The sequence below is a fragment of the Cornus florida genome, unplaced genomic scaffold, assembly GCF_030987335.1.
Source record: "Cornus florida cultivar Cherokee Brave unplaced genomic scaffold, ASM3098733v1 CherokeeBrave_3.0.0_Hap2_Chr01, whole genome shotgun sequence".
NCBI classification, from domain to species: domain Eukaryota; kingdom Viridiplantae; phylum Streptophyta; class Magnoliopsida; order Cornales; family Cornaceae; genus Cornus; species Cornus florida.
This window is the reverse complement of record NW_026775571.1, coordinates 29,168,230-29,189,340: the sequence shown is the minus strand read 5'-3', so window position 1 is coordinate 29,189,340 and position 21,111 is coordinate 29,168,230. Positions and strand designations below refer to the sequence as shown.

General features: G+C 38.2%; 1 long non-coding RNA gene across 4 annotated transcripts in view; it reads left to right on the top strand.

Annotated features, from left to right (window-relative positions):
* Positions 1-10,117, top strand: part of LOC132294107 (uncharacterized) — a 33,995-nt gene extending 23,878 nt beyond the window's left edge. For 2 of the 4 annotated variants that reach the window (XR_009477973.1, XR_009477977.1), the window contains exon 3: positions 5,832-8,246. This is a non-coding gene — a long non-coding RNA (uncharacterized LOC132294107). Of the gene's footprint in view, positions 1-5,831; positions 8,247-9,879 lie in introns of those variants that run through there. The other 2 variants (XR_009477979.1, XR_009477982.1) reach the window with 2 other exon arrangements.
* The last annotated feature ends 10,994 nt before the right edge of the window (positions 10,118-21,111 follow it).

The following is a 21,111-nucleotide window of genomic DNA, read 5'->3' as shown; positions in this document are numbered from 1 at the left end:
CTCGAAATTAGGGCAGAATTCTACACGACTCAGCCCACTTGTGCTCAGATTTTACCTACTTTGGAAGCTTTCCTTTATGAGTTGGTTGGGGATGTTTCTTGGAGGAGAGAGAGAGCTTTTTGGGTGGATTTCTTATCTAGATAAAGAGGGGAGAGCCACACATTTTCATTATCCTTCATTCTACAAGATTTTGGAGAGAGAAGAGAGCAAGGAGAGAGAGTTCTTCAAGCTTGAAGAAGGGAGCACGAAAATGGAGGAGGCCTTCAAGCTTCTTCCTTCTTCCATTGCTCCTATGGGTAACTAAATCTTCTCTAGGGAGGTGATGAAGCTCCTCCCTTGTAAGCATGTGCTAGTGTAGATTTTATTTTGGGGAGAACAATGTATAGTTTTTGGTTATTTTATGATCTAGAGCATCATATTTGTTGTAATGAACTTTAATGTCTATACATGATTATTTTGAGTTATTTCTCTTGTCTTAGATGATTGCTTCTCTTAATCATAATGCTTACACTTTCATAGTGACAATGGAAGTTAGATCATGAAACGGTTTTATTGACATGAAGTTGGAGAACTTAGATAGTCCATTGCTTAGGATCCCCCTTTGATGGTTTATGCTTAATTCCTAATTTTATGTGCTTTCATCATTCCATTAAGGACTTGATAATCTTAGGCTTAGGGAGCATGTGAAGGCTACACCCTAGTTTAGGTGGCTTGAGTATGTGAACCTTTGATGGATTATTCTTGTTGTTGATTTAATGAACTTCTTGAAAATACTATAGCAACCAAGTGTCGCCATGTATCATGACCATCATTTGTGTTGTTTTTCCCCAATTTAATCTTAATCTAGCATGTGTATAGGGTTGGAGTGAATTCATCTCCCTAGTCTTTTCTACTTGTATCTCACTTCTTCAATTTCATTGCAATTTATTTCTTTAAGCACATTTCAATTCTAGTGACTAAGTGACAAACCAACAAAACTCTATATACCCCCTCATCATTCTAAAAGTAATCTAGACTCTTAGGTTGTCATAGACTAGCGCAGTCCCAGTGGTTCGACTTACCTGACCAATAGCCCTATTTTACAATGATTCGTGCTATTGCGAAGGTTGATGTTAATTGACCAACCGATCAATTTTTGGCGCCGTTGCCGGGGACTGCAAACGGTTTAGCAACCGAAGTTTCTAAGGTTAAATTTAGTTTAATTGTGAATACTGTGTTTTGTGAATATTTCTTGTGTGGTTTAACCATTTTTGTGTTGTAAGTGAGATTCTAGGAACTCGAACCTCGTCGTGGGGAATGCTAGCAAATTGTAAGTCTAGAGGACCCCGGGTAAGTCTCTTGACCTTCTAGTTTCGAATTGTGAATATCGTGCATGTGTTAAGCTTAGAAGTAGATAAATTGCAAGCCCTTGTCGAGGCTATTTCAATTGTGTATTTTCAATTCCAAGCATCGGTCCTTGTCGTGGCCATTTTAATTTTTGTCTTGATAATTGAGGAGAAAGGGAATATCATTGTATGTGGAGTTGATGATAAAGAATTGTTGTGTTGATTATGTTGTGTGTTGTTGATGTTTAACTCCTAGATGGAGAATAATTATCTCCCAACTCAATTCTACACACCACATGCGTTTTGTGCTTTTTGCTCTAGTAATTCACATCATACAAGAGATTGTCTTCCAACGAGACAATTCTCGAATTTTTATCTAGAGCAACCAAATGAAAATTTCTTTGAACTGGGTAGTGATCCATACTTCAATGGTTACAACTCGGGTTGGGGAGACCAACAAAACTTCTTGTGGCATGACATAGGAAATTCAACCCCACAATCTCATATGCAACCTTTTCAACCCAATGATCATTCTTTCCCGCCCCCTTCTCCTTTTCCACCGTCTCCATTGGATGAGCTAATTGTTGCTAACAAACAAATGATGGAGTCTATGCACACGCAAATGATGGACTCCAACAATCAACTATTGGCTTCCCTTGCTAGCATGCAATCCACAGTAGAGTCTATCAATCAAGTGGTACCATATCACCAGTCCCAAGTTAGTGCAATGATAGATGACCAAATATCTCAAATTCAACAAAGGATTAATGCTAAAAATCATGAAGAGGAGGAAATATTTTCATTTGAATTTATGGCCAATCCAAAAGAAAATTCTATGAATGATGAGATTACTCCTAGTAACTTTCATCATGAGAATGATCAAGTGGTTATTACATGTGAAAATGATGAAATGGTGGTTAAAAATCAAATTGTTGCCACTCATAAAATGGAAGAATTTGTGGTTAAAAATGAGGAAAAAGATGATGAGATTGCATCCTTTAAAACTCCAGAACAACCCCTAAATAATCCTTTGCTTGATGCACCTCCTTCAATGGAGGATCCTCTAAAAGCTTGTTTGGCTCATTTCAATTGTGAGGATTTTAATGTTGACAATTCCATTTCAGAGGTGAATTCTTTGCTTAATATTCATCCACCCATTCATTCTCTTCCTTGGTCAACATCAAATGTATCTCTTTCTTGGGAGCTTGCATCTCATCCCATTCCCTCACTTGAGTTGTCTCAAGTTGTTGAGCCCGAACCGCCGGATAAGTGTGAGGAGGATGTTGAAATTTTGAAAGATAAGTTGTCGAGCATTCCCGTGCTCAATATGACCCTTCAAAAGCCTTTGCTAGGTGCACTCTCACCTACTCCATCTTCCTATAATCCAAATCAGCCCCATAGTCCAAAGTTCTTCATTGAGGATGAAGAGTGGATTGAGGTCTTTCCATTACCTCTTTCCAACTTTTGTCTTCAAGTTCTTTTTCTTCCGCTTCCAAAAGAACTTTCTTACTTAGGAAAGCTTGAATCTCTAGAGAGACATGGTATAGGGTAAGGAGGACTAACCTGATCTCGGTATGTCTAGCTATCGAGATTTTTGAGGATTAGTGCCTACTCTAACTTCGTCTAGCTATCGACATTAAATTTAGCAAAGTAAGGGAAGAAATTCTTTCGATGTTCAAGCTTCCCTCTCCCAATAAAATTGCCTGAGCCTTGAGTTTTCTGGAAATTCGCTAAGGAAAGCCAAAAATTTGACCTCCTCCGGAAGTGTCTCTAATTGCGTTCCAAACTTCACATTAGGCTTTCCTAGACCTTCTGAAATTTTTTTTTTCACTCCTGGAAATTTTCAGCTCTATCCGGCAATTTCATTGGCTTTGGAATGCTACTCATGTGCATAAACTCTCATTTTTATTGCATTCTTAAAAAAAAAAAAAAAATTCTCAAAAATTTTCAATGAATCGTGTGAGGTTGCAAAAGCTTAAAGTGATGTGGAATGGTTTGAAATTTTTCCCAAATTGTTGCAAAGTTTGAAGAATTTTCAAAAAATTAATCCATGCATTGGATTGACATTGCAAGTTTTAAAAATTTTCCATGAATTGTGTGATGTTGCATTGAAGAGATATTCAAAAATTCCAAAATTTTCACATTCATTCAAAGTCTAGAAATTTTCCAAAGATGATGCAATTTAAAAATTTTCTTTAATTCATTCAAGCATTATGAGACAATTTGAAAATTTTCAGAAATTCTTCCATTCCATGGGAATGACATGCAAAATTTTTTGTTTCCAAGTCGCCAACTTGCAAAATTCCTGGAATGATGTTGCAAATGCATCAAAATGCATGAAAATGCATGCAATAGTGCTCACTGTCTCCCATGGAATGAGATTGCAAATGCAAATGCATGGAATTTCCATGCATGGACTCCATTTTGAACAGCTTCCATTTCCATGTTGCTCACATTCCATATTGCATTGCAACAAATTCAACTTCCATGGTGCTCACTGTCTTGCATGTTTTCCCTTTCACTCCTTGCTTCAATCCTCACAGCCGAGCTCACCCCCTAGCCTACTGAGCCATTTTCGAGCACTCTAAATTCTAGTTTGAGCGCTCGAATTTCATGCCCCAACCCACCCAACTCACTGCTCTCAGTTCGAGCACTCATCAAGCCTATTTGGAGTGCTCGAACTCCACCTTCTTTCTCTCTCAATAGCCAACCCCAACATACCGAACCTACTGGCTCCATTTCGAGCACTCGAGCTCCCCCTAGCGAGTGCTCGAACACCTCATGCCAACGCCCCGAGCACTCGTTGCCTCACCCTCATCGCCTTCTCTTCCTCTCGGCCATCTCATCTACAAACTAAACCACCCATCAACCCATCCCATGCATACAAACCTAGTCCTTACCACCCACAACCAACCTCTCCCCCAACACAACACCACCCCTCGGCAAAACCAACCAACCCTCCCTAACCCCATGACCTCGCACACACAGCATTCTCTCTCTCTCACCCCAACTATCCCAACACTCATCATACAACTCCTTCTCTCTCTCACCTCCCCACCATCCCCTCATGCATGCCCATCATGCATGCTCTCCTCTCTCTCTCAACCAACATCACACACACCTCCCCATCCACTCTTCACCACCCGGCAACTTCACCCTCACCACCATGCAATCTCCACTAACCCATCCCTCTTAACTTATCCCACAAACCATCCCCACTCTCGGCTACCACCAAACCCACCACAAACCTTCCCTCTCTCTCTCTCTCAACCCGAGCCATGCCACACACCAACCCTCCATTTCCACTCTCTACCGGTTTCTCGAGCACTCGAAGAAGCATTTCGAGTGCTCGAGCTTACTCGACCTTCCTCACACCAAACATCCCGAGCTCACTGCCCTCCATTCGAGCTCTCTCACTCCCCTGCCGAGTGCTCGAAACACCACCCCACCATCCAACCCTCACCCCAACCCAACCACCTCTCGGCACTCCTTCACCAACCCACCCAACTTTCTCGGCCTCCCTCTCATCCCACCATGCAAACCCACGATCTCCATGCATGCAGCAAGCTCCTCAAACCATGCAAACCCACACCCTGCATACACCTCCAACCACCTCCAAACCTCTCTCTCTCTCGGCAACTTCAAGCTCCATCAACCTACCAATTATAAACCACCTCAACCATATAATCTAACCGAGCTCATCTCAACCTCAAACCATCATTCAATCATACCAACCTAACCATCAAACCCCCATGCAAACCCCTCCTCAACCTTGCATGCACCAAACACCCTCTCTGCCAAATTCTAGAGTACTCGAAGCCAAGCTTCGAGTGCTCGCCATTCCTTGAGTTTTTTCACCTCTCGGCATCCTCCCTCACCAACCCTCTCTCTCTCCACAACCCAACCATCCAACCAACTTCACCAAACTTCCTCATCCAAACCACCACTTTACCACCTCCAAGTCACAACCATCCAACCCCAACACACATCCAACCCTCATCTCTCTATCTCGGCAAACCACCAACCTCCTCTCTCTCTTTAAACCCTCATGCATGCCATTCAAAAAAAAAAAAACCAAAAACAACAAAAAAAAAAAAATAATAATAATAATAATAATAATAATAATAAAATAATAAATAAATAAATAAATTTGTTGTGCTCATTTTGAGGAGTGTGGGATTGACAATTTTGGAGGGTTGATTATGATTGTTGATGTTGCTCTAGGCTAGAGAGCATTTTTGTCTACAAATTTTTGGGTTTTCATGCACCATACATTGTCTTTGCCTAGAATTTTTGTCTTGCACACCACCTGTTCGACAAAATTCCTGAGCCAACTTCATCTCTCTAAATTCCCCACTTTTGGCCCTATTTTGTTATCTATTTTAAACTTATGGCTAATGTCTGCATTTGTGTTTTGTTTAGATTTTTATCTTGCACTAAAATTCAGGTTAGTGTTTTTATTTCTGTTTTGGTTTTTCTTACGAGCCTATGTTTTTACCTGTGTAGATTAGTTATGTTTTGATAGGTCTTCATGTCCAAGTTTGGGGGACGCCGTTGCGCACTCACATGGCTGCACATCTACGTCGTCGTCACTCCACTTGGTATTATTGTTCTTTTCCCCCCTTTGCTCTTATTTTGGTATGCTTGTCTTCACACATTGAGGACACTGTGTTATTCAAGTTTAGGGGTGCATTTATGCATTTTTGGTTTTGCATTTTTGCTAAGCAATGATAGTATAACTTGACACTAGTTGGAGATGAAGCATATGTTTAATACCTTGTGTATAGAAGCAATTGACATTTTTGAAAATAAAGAAAAATTTGAGTTGAAATGATCATGTGGATTCAAATCAGTCTATATAAATGTCTCAATTAGATTCTCGCTGGATTTGACACTCTTTTAAGCTTCACAATGCACAGATGCACATTGAAAACTTAACTGTGAGGCATGCAACTTGATTGACCTTGACCTTGGCCTAGTTAATTTGATTTGATGAACCTGATAAATGAATATCTTTGGCATGATTTAAGTTGTCTAAAAAAAAAAAACTGAGAAAGAAAGAAAAAAAATGACCAGTTGACGTTCGTAGCCTTTCCAACTCGAGCTATTAAGCCCTAGGAGTGTCTATACACTTAGCACCCTAAAGCCATCTGGTTTGGGAGTTGTTGGCCTAACACTTACTACAAGGGTTGGTTAGAAAGCTTAAAGGACTTAAACATTGCACGGTCATTCAAAAAAAATTGTAATAAGCATGGTTCGTTGGAGTTCGTAGCCTTTCCAACTTAAGCTATTAAGCCCTAGGAGTGTCTCTACACTTAACATCCTAAAGCCATCTGGTTTGGGAGTTGTTGGCCTAACGCTTGATACATAGGTTGGTTAGAAAGCTTAAGGGACTTCAGCATTGCACAACCATTCTATGTTTCGCTTATGAGTTACAATAAATTGTCAACAAGCAACAAAAGTTGTCTTGTAAATAAAATCATGCCTTAGGGACCTCATTTAAAGGGGAATTCAATGATTTGAAAACTTGTGCTTGGAAATTGGAAAAGAAAGTAAAAGCCGCATGTTGAGAATCCAATCCACTTTCACTGAAGTTAGAGTTGATTTCCATTTAAGAGATGACAATTGAGTTATTTATATGGACTATGATGTTGATACATGCATGTTGAAATGTGTTTAGTATGACCCCATCTCCAGCTCTTTTTCTGTTTCAAGTTATTTTTGAGCTATGTATATATCTCATTTTACTATGGATGATATTTTTGTAGTAGCATGCCCATGGTTGTCTTTTCATTAAATTTTTCATTGTAGTTTTGTTAAGGGACTAGCAAAATGTAAGTTTGGGGGTGTGATAAGCGCCGAATATTGTATATTCAAGCGCCCTAAATTGCATTAGTAAAGTCTGTTGTATGTTAATTTATATAGATTATCTTCATTTCTATGTTTTTATGCATTTTCAGGTTCATTGGCCAAAATGGAACAAGAATAAGGCCTTGTGGAATCTTGAGCAACAAAAGGTGCCAATGCTGAATTCTGGCAGCAGTAGAACCTGGACTTTGCTCACCATTTTGACCTTCCAAACTCAAGAACTGGACTTCCCTCATAACATAAAATATTTAGATCTCTGAATTAGCTTTCTAAATCTTCAAACGGTTTGTCATTCGGAGCTCGGAGCAGAGAGTTATGGACTTGTTACCAGAGGTGCGCAGAACTGCCTGGCAGCAATGAAATTCTGCCTTGATCTTCATTTTTGACCAACCATTCTTGAGAATTGGATCTCTACCAAAACATGAAGTATTTAAATCTCTGAATTAGCTTTCCAAATCTTCAAACGGTTCATCATTCAGAGTTTGGAACGCAAAGTTATGGCCATTTCATCAAAGTAGGTCCAGACGGAGCAAATGGAGAATAGGGCATTCTGCCCAATTTTTGAGTGCTCGAGGCCCTATTTCGAGCACTCGAAATTAGGGCAGAATTCTACACGACTCAGCCCACTTGTGCTCAGATTTTACCTACTTTGAAAGCTTTCCTTTATGAGTTGGTTGGAGATGTTTCTTAGAGGAGAGAGAGAGCTTTTTGGGTGGATTTCTTATCTAGATAAAGAGGGGAGAGCCACACATTTTCATTATCCTTCATTCTACAAGATTTTGGAGAGAGAAGAGAGCAAGGAGAGAGAGTTCTTCAAGCTTGAAGAAGGGAGCACGAAAATGGAGGAGGTCTTCAAGATTCTTCCTTCTTCCATTGCTCCTATGGGTAACTAAATCTTCTCTAGGGAGGTGATGAAGCTCCTCCCTTGTAAGCATGTGCTAGTGTAGATTTTATTTTGGGGAGAACAATGTATAGTTTTTGGTTATTTTATGATCTAGAGCATCATATTTGTTGTAATGAACTTTAATGTCTATACATGATTATTTTGAGTTATTCCTCTTGTCTTAGATGATTGCTTCTCTTAATCATAATGCTTACACTTTCATAGTGACAATGGAAGTTAGATCATGAAACGGTTTTATTGACATGAAGTTGGAGAACTTAGATAGTCCATTGCTTAGGATCCCCCTTTGATGGTCTATGCTTAATTCCTAATTTTATGTGCTTTCATCATTCCATTAAGGACTTGATAATCTTGGGCTTAGGGAGCATGTGACGGCTACACCCTAGTTTAGGTGGCTTGAGTATGTGAACCTTTGATGGATTATTCTTGTTGTTGATTTAATGAACTTCTTGAAAATACTATAGCAACCAAGTGTTTCCATGTATCATGACCATCATTTGTGTTGTTTTTCCCCAATTTAATCTTAATCTAGCATGTGTATAGGGTTGGAGTGAATTCATCTCCCTAGTCTTTTCTACTTGTATCTCACTTCTTCAATTTCATTGCAATTTATTTCTTTAAGCACATTTCAATTCTAGTGACTAAGTGACAAACCAACAAAACTCTATATACCCCCTTATCATTCTAAAAGTAATCTAGACTCTTAGGTTGTCATAGACTAGCGCAGTACCAGTGGTTCGACTTACCTGACCAATAGCCCTATTTTACAATGATTCGTGCTATTGCGAAGGTTGATGTTAATTGACCAACCGATCACTAACCAAGTAGTAGATCAAAATCACCAAAAATGGAGAAAATGAAGAACAAAATTCCTCCTTTGTAGCACAACCAAACTCCTTCCTTTCCAAGGCAAATTTGAATACTAATGATGAAGGAATGGGTTTACTATCTATATCAATGGAAAACTCATACCCTTGGGAACATTTTTCATTCACATAGTACCATCAAACTCTCACCATAAGTCTCTCAATTGTGAGCTTAAAGATGGCTCACCATGAAGGAAATAAAAGGAAGAAAAAGATGATGGAAAATGACACAAGAAACTACAGCTGAAGTTCTGCATGAGGAGTCATACAACACTCCCAAAAATCTACCAAGTATATATGTAGGTGGCAAACAATGCCTCGGTCAAAAGTGTGACCTTGCCAAAAGACCAAATTGCCCTCACCTCCTCATTAAACTACTACAACGCCACCACTTCTTCAAATGACCATTCCACCCTTATGAATAATATAAAAGACATCTAAAATAATTATTTTCAATTAAAAAAAATAACATGAAACCCAAAAATCCCGGCGTGGGACCCACACGGGTCGCTAGGGCCAAAAATCCAAAAACTGTCCAAATGGTTCCCGAAGCATATTGATTTATTCCAAACTCAACAAAACATCCCAAAACACTATAAAACCTTCGTGACATGCAATCCTATGCATGGCATACAACTCGAGACAATGAAATGAATTAATATGCTAAAATGTGAAATGCTCAAAAAATCAGAAAAATGAGGGACATCACACCCACTTTATGTGCTATTTGCATGTTGCCTTCTATTTAGGTTGAGACAGACCTATAGTCCAGTGAGCGTCCTATAGTGTGTATCTATATATATACTAACTACTAGTTATTGTTGGATTGACTAGGATGTATACATGTATCGGGTCTCTGCTTGGATTGTAGTAGAGTAGAACTTGTTTGTGAGTCTGACCCTCCATTAATTTTCAGGTGTTCGTCAGGAGTAGAGGTTGTTCGTGCTGAGCAGGGATCAGTCTACTTCACTCTTCCAGATTATCTAGTTAGGAGTTCCTTTATGATTCAGTATTCTGATGTAGACAGTTATTGTTGTCATTTGTTCAGTTGGGATTTTCTAGGGATCCACAGAGTATGGATTCCCGAGTTGTATTATTTGGAGGATTAATTATATCAGAAGAGTTTATTTATTAATGAAAATTTATTCTGAGGATTTTAGTAATGGATTATTATTTTAGTTTCTTTCAGCAATTTATCTATTCTTATTTATCTATTTTGTACTATGTGTTCAATTATTACCGATTTGTTTTTTATATCCTCGGGTATTCGGCTGTTGTCCTGGCCAACCCGCATCCGGTAATCCGGGGGTATCACATTAGCTAACTATAACCTATCTTCGGTTGGCACAAATTATCTACCTATCTACTTCTAACTAATATTGCAATATAACTCGTCTTCCCTAAGCATAGACTATGAAAGAGTTGATTCATGAAAAACGTTTGAATACTATTGCATGATCTCCATTCTTATGTTCGACAGGGCTCCGCGAGATATCGTCCAATAAGAATGGGTTGAGAATAATTTATTAGCAGTTATATCTAAGACAAAGTAATAACTATTCAAAAACTATTAATTAATTAAACACCAATTGAGTTGGCTCAATTGCCCATCATCATACAATCAAAATATATAATATATTAAATTCCCAAACTATAGAGCAATCAAACCATTGTATTCGGATTCGAGCTACATCAATGCCCTAAGAGATGAATTAACTACTCATGACAACACAAGATATCATCTATGTTGTTGTGGTCTTCATCACCATAGACTACCAAAACTCCTTTTGGATCTTCTTCTCCAAAACCCTAAAAGCCGCCGTGAGAGAGAGATTAATAACTATGGAAGAGAGAGATTTTATGTGCCCTTCTCCTCTTCTTTTATAGTGGAGAACAAGTCACAATCCCCTTTGGATTGGTTTTACAGCTTTTGGTAAAATTGGGCCCATAAGGAAACAAAGAGGAGTCAAAATATATAATTCCCGCATGTATTTTTAACCTTCAGGACGTCAAAGCTCGAGCTCTGGAGTTAGGGCTCGAGCTTCACCTGCCAACAACTTGTTCTGACATTGTAATGTGATTTTGACCCATTTAGAGCATGAATCTTGAGATGTCTATTAGAGACAAAAACATCGGGTTTCGAGTCTTCTTTCTAGAGCCATTAAGTTTGTTCAATTTGGAATTTTGAGTCAAAAGTTATGCCCAAAATACTGAAGCAGCCCAGAATTTTCAACAATGCTCGAGCCCTGAGTGGTTGTGCTCGAGCTTTCTGAGTTGGGCTCGAGCTTTGGGAGCAAAAATTTTCCGAAATGTCTTTTTATTGTTGGTACTCGATCCTCTCTTCATGGTGCTCGATCCCAAGGTGTTGGGCTCGAGCTCTTGGGCTCTGGGAGGTGTTAACGGTTGATCCTTGAGGCTTGGCACGAGGTCCTGGGAGCTTGGATCAACTTTTCACATTTTGACGCATCATGTGCTCGAGCTCTTAGGCAAAGGCTCAAGCACCCAATGGTTGGGCTCGAGCTTTGAGGGTCAGGGCTCGAGCTTTCTTGCCTTTGGAATTTCTTGTCTTTTTCTACTAAGCTCGAACCATAAAACTGTGGCTCGAGCTCCTGAACTTGAAACTCCACAAAATTCACCATTTTGACTCTCGGCTTGCTTTGAATGACTGGCAACAACTTGATAAACTTCTTTATCATTCTTTTCATCATAAAAGCTTGGTTTTAATTGTTTCAGTGGGAAAGTACCTAAAAACACGAAATACACAGAAATAAGTCTAACAGTGGATAGAAGTATCACTTTAGGTCTTAACACACCAATATTTAGGGACTCGAATATACAATATTCAGCGTTCATCACACCCCCAAACTTACATATTGCTAGTGCCTTAGTAATACAGAACAAAAAAGCCGCTTTCGTGGGAATCACGGTTACTTTTAGCTTATGCAACAAGCCTTTAAACCCCTAAGTTACCCCTAGTGGATGAGTTGTAGTCTCGTGAGGGTTTCAGTGAAGATACCCACAAATTTCTCAAATCAGTGCCTTAATTGCATGGTAAGCTCATTCAAACCTATTTTCATATCATAATGTCCCAGCAATGCATCAGTTAATCAATTACAACAAGTGTAACAAGTTATATTAATCAGGGAAAATTTCAAACCTTCAATCTCAATTTAGTAACCATGGTCCCCATATGTCAGTTTAGTCATTTATTCAATAATCTCAATCCCTAAAATCCTTTTTATAGTGAACTCACAGTTTCAAACATGTGGCTTACTATCCATACTTATATCCATTCCATGTTCTCCCTCAATTTACTGGCAAACTTTTCAAATTTCAATTCCCAAGGTATTTTTTTTTTTTTCTTCAGGTATATATTTTTCAAAAAGGATACTGTGCAATGCTCAGGTCTATTAAGCTTTCTAAATTACCCATGTAACGAACTTTCAGCCAATGACTCCCAAACCAGACGGTTTTAGGGCATTAAGTGATAAAGCACCCCTCTGGACCTAATTATTCAAGTAATCTAAGCAACCTAAGCCCCTTATGTAACAAACTTTCAACTAATGACTCCCAAACCAGATGGTCTTAGGGCATTGGGTGTTAGAACACACCCCTAAGGACTTAATTGCTCAAGCAATCTAGGTATAGACCTGAACTTGACCATTTTTTACTTTTTTTCTTCACTTGTTTTTTCATTTTTTTTTTCTTTTTTCACATTGGTGAAGAATTTTTTTTTTTTTTTTCATTTATTGCATACATACCAATTCTTTCTTTCCTTTCTATATTTTTTTATACATTGGTTATCAAATTCACCTTCTCATCTCAATCTATCACAAAACAAAACAAGACTTCCAGTTTATACCCTACAGAATTCATGCATGTCTGAATATGTGCAAAGTGAAGTATTTCAAAGATAAAAATTATCAAACAATAATCATCCTGACAAAGTGGACCACAGGCCACCAACTGATTTCAAAAAATTTCAAAAATTCCTTTTCAATATAAATTTGGCATACAAGCCATCTTTAACCAATATCAGACTGCATATGGATATCACAACAATCAACATACTCAAATTATGCTTAAACAGTTAAATTGCATCCTCTTGTGCACAATATATCATTAACAAAATTTTAAAAGCACTGCCTTACCCCCAAACTTAAGATGCACATTGTCCTCAATGTGTGAAAACAGATGTAGGGTTAGAAAGATATTACCAAATACGCAGAACCAGCAAAGGTCATGAATTATAGCACAAAAGGGAAAAAATAGGTTTCTCACCCCCAAACTTGGTCCTGAGTACCTGACAAAACAATTACACTCCAACACACATCAGAGTACCAAGTATATGGAGTAAAACAGATATATATCATTATGCATAAGTCAAAAAAATTTATTTTTAGTCAAAACTAACCTAATCTAAAAATAAAAGAAAAATACACAAATAAACTAAAAACCTAGAAGACAAAAAAAAAAACTAAAGAAAAAGAAAATAAATCAAATCAAACTAAAGTACAAACCTACAAGTGCTAAGTTTAACGTCGATAGCTCGACAACATGCTAAGTTTAACGTCGTTAGCTCGACAATACACCACTCCCTAGTCTGTATCCAACAACTCAACTGTCTCCCTCATCCCAAAACCAGTCCTGTGGGTGATTATGAAATTCGAAACAAGAGGAACCAGTGTGGTTCCATCAAGGCCCAAGAAAGAATACTCAAACTTATCCGGTGGTGGCTTAGGCTCAAGTTTGTTAGAAGACTCACAAGAAGAACAAGGAGGACTCAAAATCAAAGGAGGAGGATCTTTTGTTAGAAAGATAGTGACTGAATCCTCATCAATGACATCAATAAAGAAGCACTCATCTTTCTCTGAGGAATATGGAATAGCATTGAAGATGTTTAATTTGAGCTTCATATTTCCAAAAGAAATATCCATAACCCAGTCCTACAGTTAATGTTGGCATTCGCTGTAACTAAGAATGGACGACTAAGGATTATAGGAATATATCTATTGGGATCGTGAACAGGTTCTGTATCCAGGACAAGAAAGTTAACCGAAAAATAAAACTTGTCCACTTTAATGAGAACATCTTCAATTATCCCACGTGGTTGCTTCGTAGATCAATGAGCAAGTTGCAACACCATTGACATGGGTTTAAGCTCTCCCAAGCCTAATTGCTAATACACCGAGAAAGGAAGAAGATTAACACTTGCTCCAAGATCAAGAAGTGTTTGATCTATCATATTATTTCCAATGATGCACGAAATGGTAGGAGCACCAAGATCTTTGAACTTAGGAGGAGTGTTATGCTGAATGATTGCACTGACTTGCTCAGTGAGATAGATTTTCTTAGAGACTTGGCTTTTTTATTTTCTCTTTTGAGTGCACAAGTCTTTCATAAATTTAGCATAGGCGGGGATTTGATTGATAGCATCTAGGAGAGGAATATTGACTTTTACCTGTTTAAAGACATCTATCATGTCTTGAATTTTCTCTCCTTGCTTACCAAAGTAAGAGGGTCCCTTGAGATGTTCAGGAAAAGGTGCCTTTGGCTCATAAGCTGTCTCAAGGTTGGGAGTAGATGAAGAAGTGACTTCACCTTCAACTCCTTTAGAGCTTGATGGATTAGAATGTGAGGGAACATCTGTGGGATGTAGAATTGGAAGAATGGGATTGATAGGAATCCTACGCCTCTCTTTTTCTACCTTTTTTTCCTCAACTTGATTATCAATGATCTTTCCACTCCTCAAAGTAGTGAAGGCATTAACTTGCTTATGACGAGTACCTGAAGGAATAGTCTCATCAATCATGTAAGTTTGCCTGACTATATTTACAATTGGCTAACTAGGCAGTTTTCCTTCCTCTCTTTGAGTCAACACTTTAACTATTTGCCCACATTGAGTCTCTATCTTGGCTATAGATTGGGAATGGGAATGTACTAATTAAGCGGTGGAATTAAAGTCATTAATTGCAGCCAAAACCTTATCTTCAAACTCAAATGAGTACCTAGGAGGAGGAGGATCTAGATTAATTGGTTCCTAAATTGAGGAGGACAGTAGATGGAAGATTGATTGAAATAATTATTTAGCAAAGGATTGGATGAATTATGGTACTGTCTCTGAGATTGGGGAACAATATTGCCTTGGCTTTGATTCTGCCATGATATATTGGAATGATCTCTCCAGCCAAGGTTATAAGTATTGGAATTTAGATTGTAACCTAAACTGGAGAATGCAACATTGGTTTGTGCTTGTGGAATTTCAAAAGATTGCCCCATGATAGGACAACTATTAGCATAATGAGATGGACTAGCGCAAATAGAACACACCTCCTTTGGCAAAGAGGAGTGCTGAGAAGAACTAAAAGTATTAACAGCTGACAAAACTTGGTCAAACTTTCGATTCAACACTTCTATTTGAGTGGCTATCTCTCCAGTTTTCTTACCCTCATACCAACTTTCAACCTGATGGATACCAGGAGTGGACCTAGACCTAGAGGAAGAAGCATGTTGAACAGAATTTTCACTTAGGGCCTCAAACAGTTCCCAAGCATCATCTGGGCTCTTATGCAGGAAACCACCATTACTAGAAGCATCTACTATGTTCCTATGTGGATCATGTAATCCATCATAGAAGATTTGCACCAAATGTCATTTAGCAATATCATGGTGTGGACACTTTCTCAGAAGATCATTGTATCTCTCCCAAGTATCATGAAGTTTTTCACTTGGGATTTGGGAGAACGCCATAATCTCTCTTCTCATTTGTGTGGTTTTACCCACAGTATAGCATTTTTTTAAGAACTCTTGTTGCAACTTATCCCATGTGTTTATGGAATTATGAGACAGGGAGTGCAACCAAGTTCTAGCTTTGTCCTTGAGAGAAAATTAGAAGAGTCTCATCCTAAAAGTATCATCAGAGAGAGTAGACAACTTGGTAGTTGAACACAATTCTAGAAATTCATCTATGTTCTTATAGGGATCATCAGTAGCAAACTCATGGAAAGTTGGAAGCATTTGGATCATAGCTGGCTTGATCTCAAAGTGGGTTACATCAGATTATGGAAATTGAAAGCAACAAGGGGATGTATATGAGGTGGGAATGAAGTGATCCCTCAATTGTGGTTGTGGTGGAAGAACAGATGTTTGTGGCACATGTGCCCCATTTGTATTATCACCATTATTAGCCATATCTAATTTAGAGAATTCTCCTAACAATTTAAGCTAAGTTCAATGGTAACAAGTAGTAATAAAAATAAAAATTTTAATTGAAGAAAAACAACAAAAACTCACAAAAGGTCCTAAAACCGAAGCTTCTATTCCTTAGGCATCTTTGTCCTTGCTGCTAGATTCCTGCACTTGAAAAAAAATAATAATAATAAGGTGAGATATCAGAAAGTTCTAAAACTATAAATTAAACTAAACTATAATTAATCTCTAACTCAACGAAACCGTGACACATTCCCCGGCAACGGCGCCAAAAATTGATGTGAGTTTTTATTTATCAATAATAAAATACCACTCATAATAGAACGAATCCTTATAGGATAGGGCTATGTTGAGGGTGTTGAACCTTAAGGACTATGGTGGTTTATCAAGTCTTCAATTAATACTATTTTAATTTAGAAAAAGGATTTGATTTGTTGTGTTGTGCTGCAATTCAATAACATAAAAGAAAATAAACGGAATAAAAAAAATGAAATCAAGAGAAGAAATACTTAGGGATTGACTTCACCACGAACCTCATACTATGGTCAACTGTTCAACCTTGGGATTTCAACAATTATGCATTATATAGAATTAAACTCAATAACATTCATTTAATTCAGTTTTAAAGAAAAATGTTTCATTAAACTTAACTAACTATAACCTATCTTCGGTTAGCACAAGTTATCTACCTATCTACTTCTAACTAATGTTGTAGTATAACTCGTCTTCCCTAGGCATAGACTATGAAAGAGTTGATTCATGAAAAACGTTTGAACATCATTGCATGATCTCCGTTCTTATGTCTGACAGGACTCCGCCAGATATCGTCCAATAAGAATTGGTTGAGAATAATTTATTAGCAGTTATATCTAAGACAAGGTAATAATTATTCAAAAACTATTAATTAATTAAACATCAATTAAGTTGGCTCAATTACCCATAATCATACAATCAAAATACATAATATATTAAATTCCCAAAGTACATAACAATCAAACCATAGAATTCAGATTCGGGCTACATCAATGCCCTAAGAGAAGAATTAGCTACTCATGACGACACAAGATATCATTTGTATTGTTGTGGTCTTCATTACCATGGACTGCCAAAACTCCTTTTGGATCTTCTTCTTCAAAACCCTAAAAGCCACCGTGAGAGAGAGATTAATAACTATGGATGAGAGAGATTTTCTGTGGCCTTCTCCTCTTCTTTTATAGTGGAAAACAAGTCACAATCCCCTTTGGATTGGTTTTACAGCTTTTGGTAACAATTGGGCCCATAAGGAAACAAAGAGGAGTCAAAATATATAATTCCCACGTGTATTTTTAACCTTTAGGATGTCAAAGCTCAAGCTCTGGAATTAGGGCTCGAGCTTCACCTACCAGCAACTTATTCTGATGTTGTAATACGATTTTGACCCATTTAAAGCACGAATCTTGATATGGCTATTAGAGACAAAAACATTGGTCTTCAAGTCTTCTTTCCATAGCCACTAAGTTTGCTCAATTTGAAATTTTGAGTCAAAAGTTATGCCCAAAATACTGAAGCAAGTCCAGAGTTTTCAACAATGCTCGAGCCTTGAGTGGTTGCGCTCGAGCTTTCTAAGTTGGGCTCGAGCTTTGAAGCTTAGGCTCAAGCTCTGGGAGCAAATTTTGTCCGAAACGTCTTTTTATTGATGGTGCTTGATCCCAAGGTGTTGAGCTCGAGCTTTGGGGCTCTGGGAGGTGTTAGTGCTCGATCCCTGAGGCTTGGCAAGAGGTCCTAGGAGCTTGGATCAACTTTTCATATTCCGACACATCATGTGCTCGAGCTCTTAGGCAAAGGCTCGAGCACCCTATGGTTGGGCTCGAGCTTTGAGGGTCAGGGCCCGAGCTTTCTTGCCTTTGAAATTTCTTGTCTTTTTTTGCTGAGTTCGAACTATAGAACTGAGGCTCGAGCTCCTGAACTTGAAACTCCCCAAAATTCACTATTTTGACTCTCGGCTTGCTTTGAATGAGCGACAACGACTTGATAAACTTCTTTATCATTCTTTTCATTATAAAAGTCCGGTTTTAACCATTTCTTTGGGAAAGTACCTAAAAACACAAAATACACAGAAATCTGTCTAACAATGGATAGAAGTATCATTTTGGGTCTTAATATGCGTATATTTAGGGGCTCAAATATGCAATATTCAGCACTCATCAACTAGCCACCGGATCAGAGATCACCGGCTCACTCCTTATTCGCATGAAGAAGACTCGGGGGGATTTCCCAATGCTTACAGCAAAGCGACAAGGTAGTTCTTTCAAATGGTTGCTTTTGACTCATCCTTGAGTTGTTATAACAAGAAGGCAAAATAGCCAACTTACACATCGAATAATTTCAACAAAGCCACAAGGAAGAAAAGAAGTTTGTTTGTTGTTTGAGTAAGGCTTAAGTTGCCTGTTACAAGGAAGCCATTACGTGGATTTCCTTATTTGTCCATCATATGTACTTGGTTTTACCTATACTCAATGGAAGAATAGTGGATGGTTGCTAGGTTCATTAAAGCACTTCTGTAAAAGGACTATCAGCTCCGTTAAAAGAAGGATGTGGATAAATGGAAGGAAGAGAGAAAAAAAGAAAAAGAATATCAATGATATATGAGTCCAATATGTAAGGTCTATGAATTATCTTATAAAAGGCAGTGTAATAAAGCATCAATACTGTGATTCATCCATAATTAAATGAAATTGTTCGTTAGAGAGAATCTCAGCAATGAACTGAAATGGATCGCTGGTAGACATAACTAAGTGAATTAAGCTGTTATCCGATAGCATTATATCCCAATTGAGCTAGTAGGCTTTAAAAGCTCTCATTCTTGACAAGATGACCTTGCATGCTTAATAACAAACCTTTTACTGAGTAGCCGGGATTCTAACCTCGTTAAGCATTGAATTCTCGCGCCGAAAAGTGAAGGTCCACACAATAGTAAAAAAAAAATTACAAAAGCAAATAAAATGAGCGCTCTCACCAAAGGTGGAAGTAGGGAAATGATTAGATGAGACTTGTATTGATTTGTAACCTAGTTGATTTGAGCTTGTAAGTCCTTAGGGATGTCTTTACACCTAATGCCCTAAATTCATCCGGTTTGGGAGTCATTGACCTAACGCTCGTTAAATGGATCTTCTAGAAAGCTTAAGAGATCACTACATTGAACTATACTCTTGTCTTTAATCCCATAAATAAATAAATAAAGAGTGAAAAAGAAATAAAAAGAGAGCATGTAAGAAATAAATTGAATAAAGAAGTTCATTCTTTGTCTTAATGATTAATACTACATTTGTGTGCTAGCTTGAGACCGGTTGCGCCCATTTCATTGATTTGCTAAGATAACAACATATTTGATGCTGGTTCATTTAAAAAGGATGCTAGAGTTGTTTTGATTTGTATGATCATCTTGCTTGATGTGTGGAGGACCATAGTTGCTTGTTTGTTGTTGAAATTTTGTAAAATTGATTAGAGGTGATTGAAAAATTTTCATACCTGAGGTAGTTTTCTTTCAATGCTTATTTGGAATATTGGTGCCTCTTAAGTGAGAAAGAGCTTAATGTTTGTGGGTATCATTTTTGGAAACCCTCACGAGACTTCACTCGTCCACTAGGGGTAACCTAGGGGTTTAAAAGGCTTATTGCATATGCTAAATGTAACTGTATTCCTTACGAAAGTGGTGTTATCCTTTTATTACTTTCTAGTTTGTAGTATGTATAGTTGTGATGACCTTGGATTTTTACAAAACCCAGTGTGTCATGTGATGACCCGAAACGGATCCAGAAATGTGGAAGCAAAAACATAGACAAGTTTTTAGAGATGTACGTCATCTCTAAGACATAAGAATGGCCTTCCAAGGAGTTTCAAAACTCAACGGAAGCAAAACGCAGACAAGGGTATCAAAACTCTACGAGAGAAGGGCCAAGGGTAAAATTACCATTTTACCCTAAAAGGAAAGAATTTAACTTCCAACAAGTCATATGAGATAAAAAAAAAAAAATACCCAAAAACATCCTTTGGTAACTTCACATGAAGTCCCGAGGCTAAGAGAAGAGAAAACCCAAAAGAACCCTATCCCGGTTCGAACCAAATTCTGACACCCTCTCAATAAAACAAGGATATATCGAGTTAGGAGAATAATCTAAAGTTGAAATTGGTACCATTAGAAATCTTACTCCGATGCGGTCTGTTTAGACTCACGAACAGACTAATTCGGAGTTAAAACAAGAAAGTCATAACAATTTTAAAATGGAAGGTCAAAACTAAACCTGCAGGAAAAAAAGTTCTGGAGGACCTGAACCGGTTGAGCACCCCTGAACTGGTTCAACATGGACAAAACATCCATGTTGGACCCAAAAATACACCTTGAACCAGTTTAGCCCCTCTGAACCGGTTCCACCAAACCTGATGGCAAAAAAAACAGCAGAAAAACAGAAAAATGGAACCGACGCGGGGTTTTCGAGACCAAGACGACATTTTTTGGAAAAACGCCGTGAAACCCCCCCCCCCCCCCCCCCCAAAAAAAAGAATCCCATTTTCCAAGCGGCTATGTCAAGGCCGGAATTCATTTCTCAAAGGAAAAACCCCAAAATGCCCCTAAACCAGAGTTTGCAAAGAAAATGCAAAATGAGTCCATAGGAGTCTCATTTCACCAAGGAAAGGGTTTTGCCCGAAAACAATCATGCATGCAAACGTAACTTACCTATTAGGATGCTCTACAATGATTCACGGCTTAAAAATACCACCGATGCAAAATATGACATATCCAAACCCCAATGCGTGAAAAATTCTCTTTAAAGGCAAAACATGCAACAATCGGACCTAAATAAAATCAAAAGACCGTTTAGCCCTTGGCCACGCTTCATGCATATTAAATGAGTCCTAGTGAATGTGCTCGTGCACACTTTGCACCACCCGATTTGAAAAT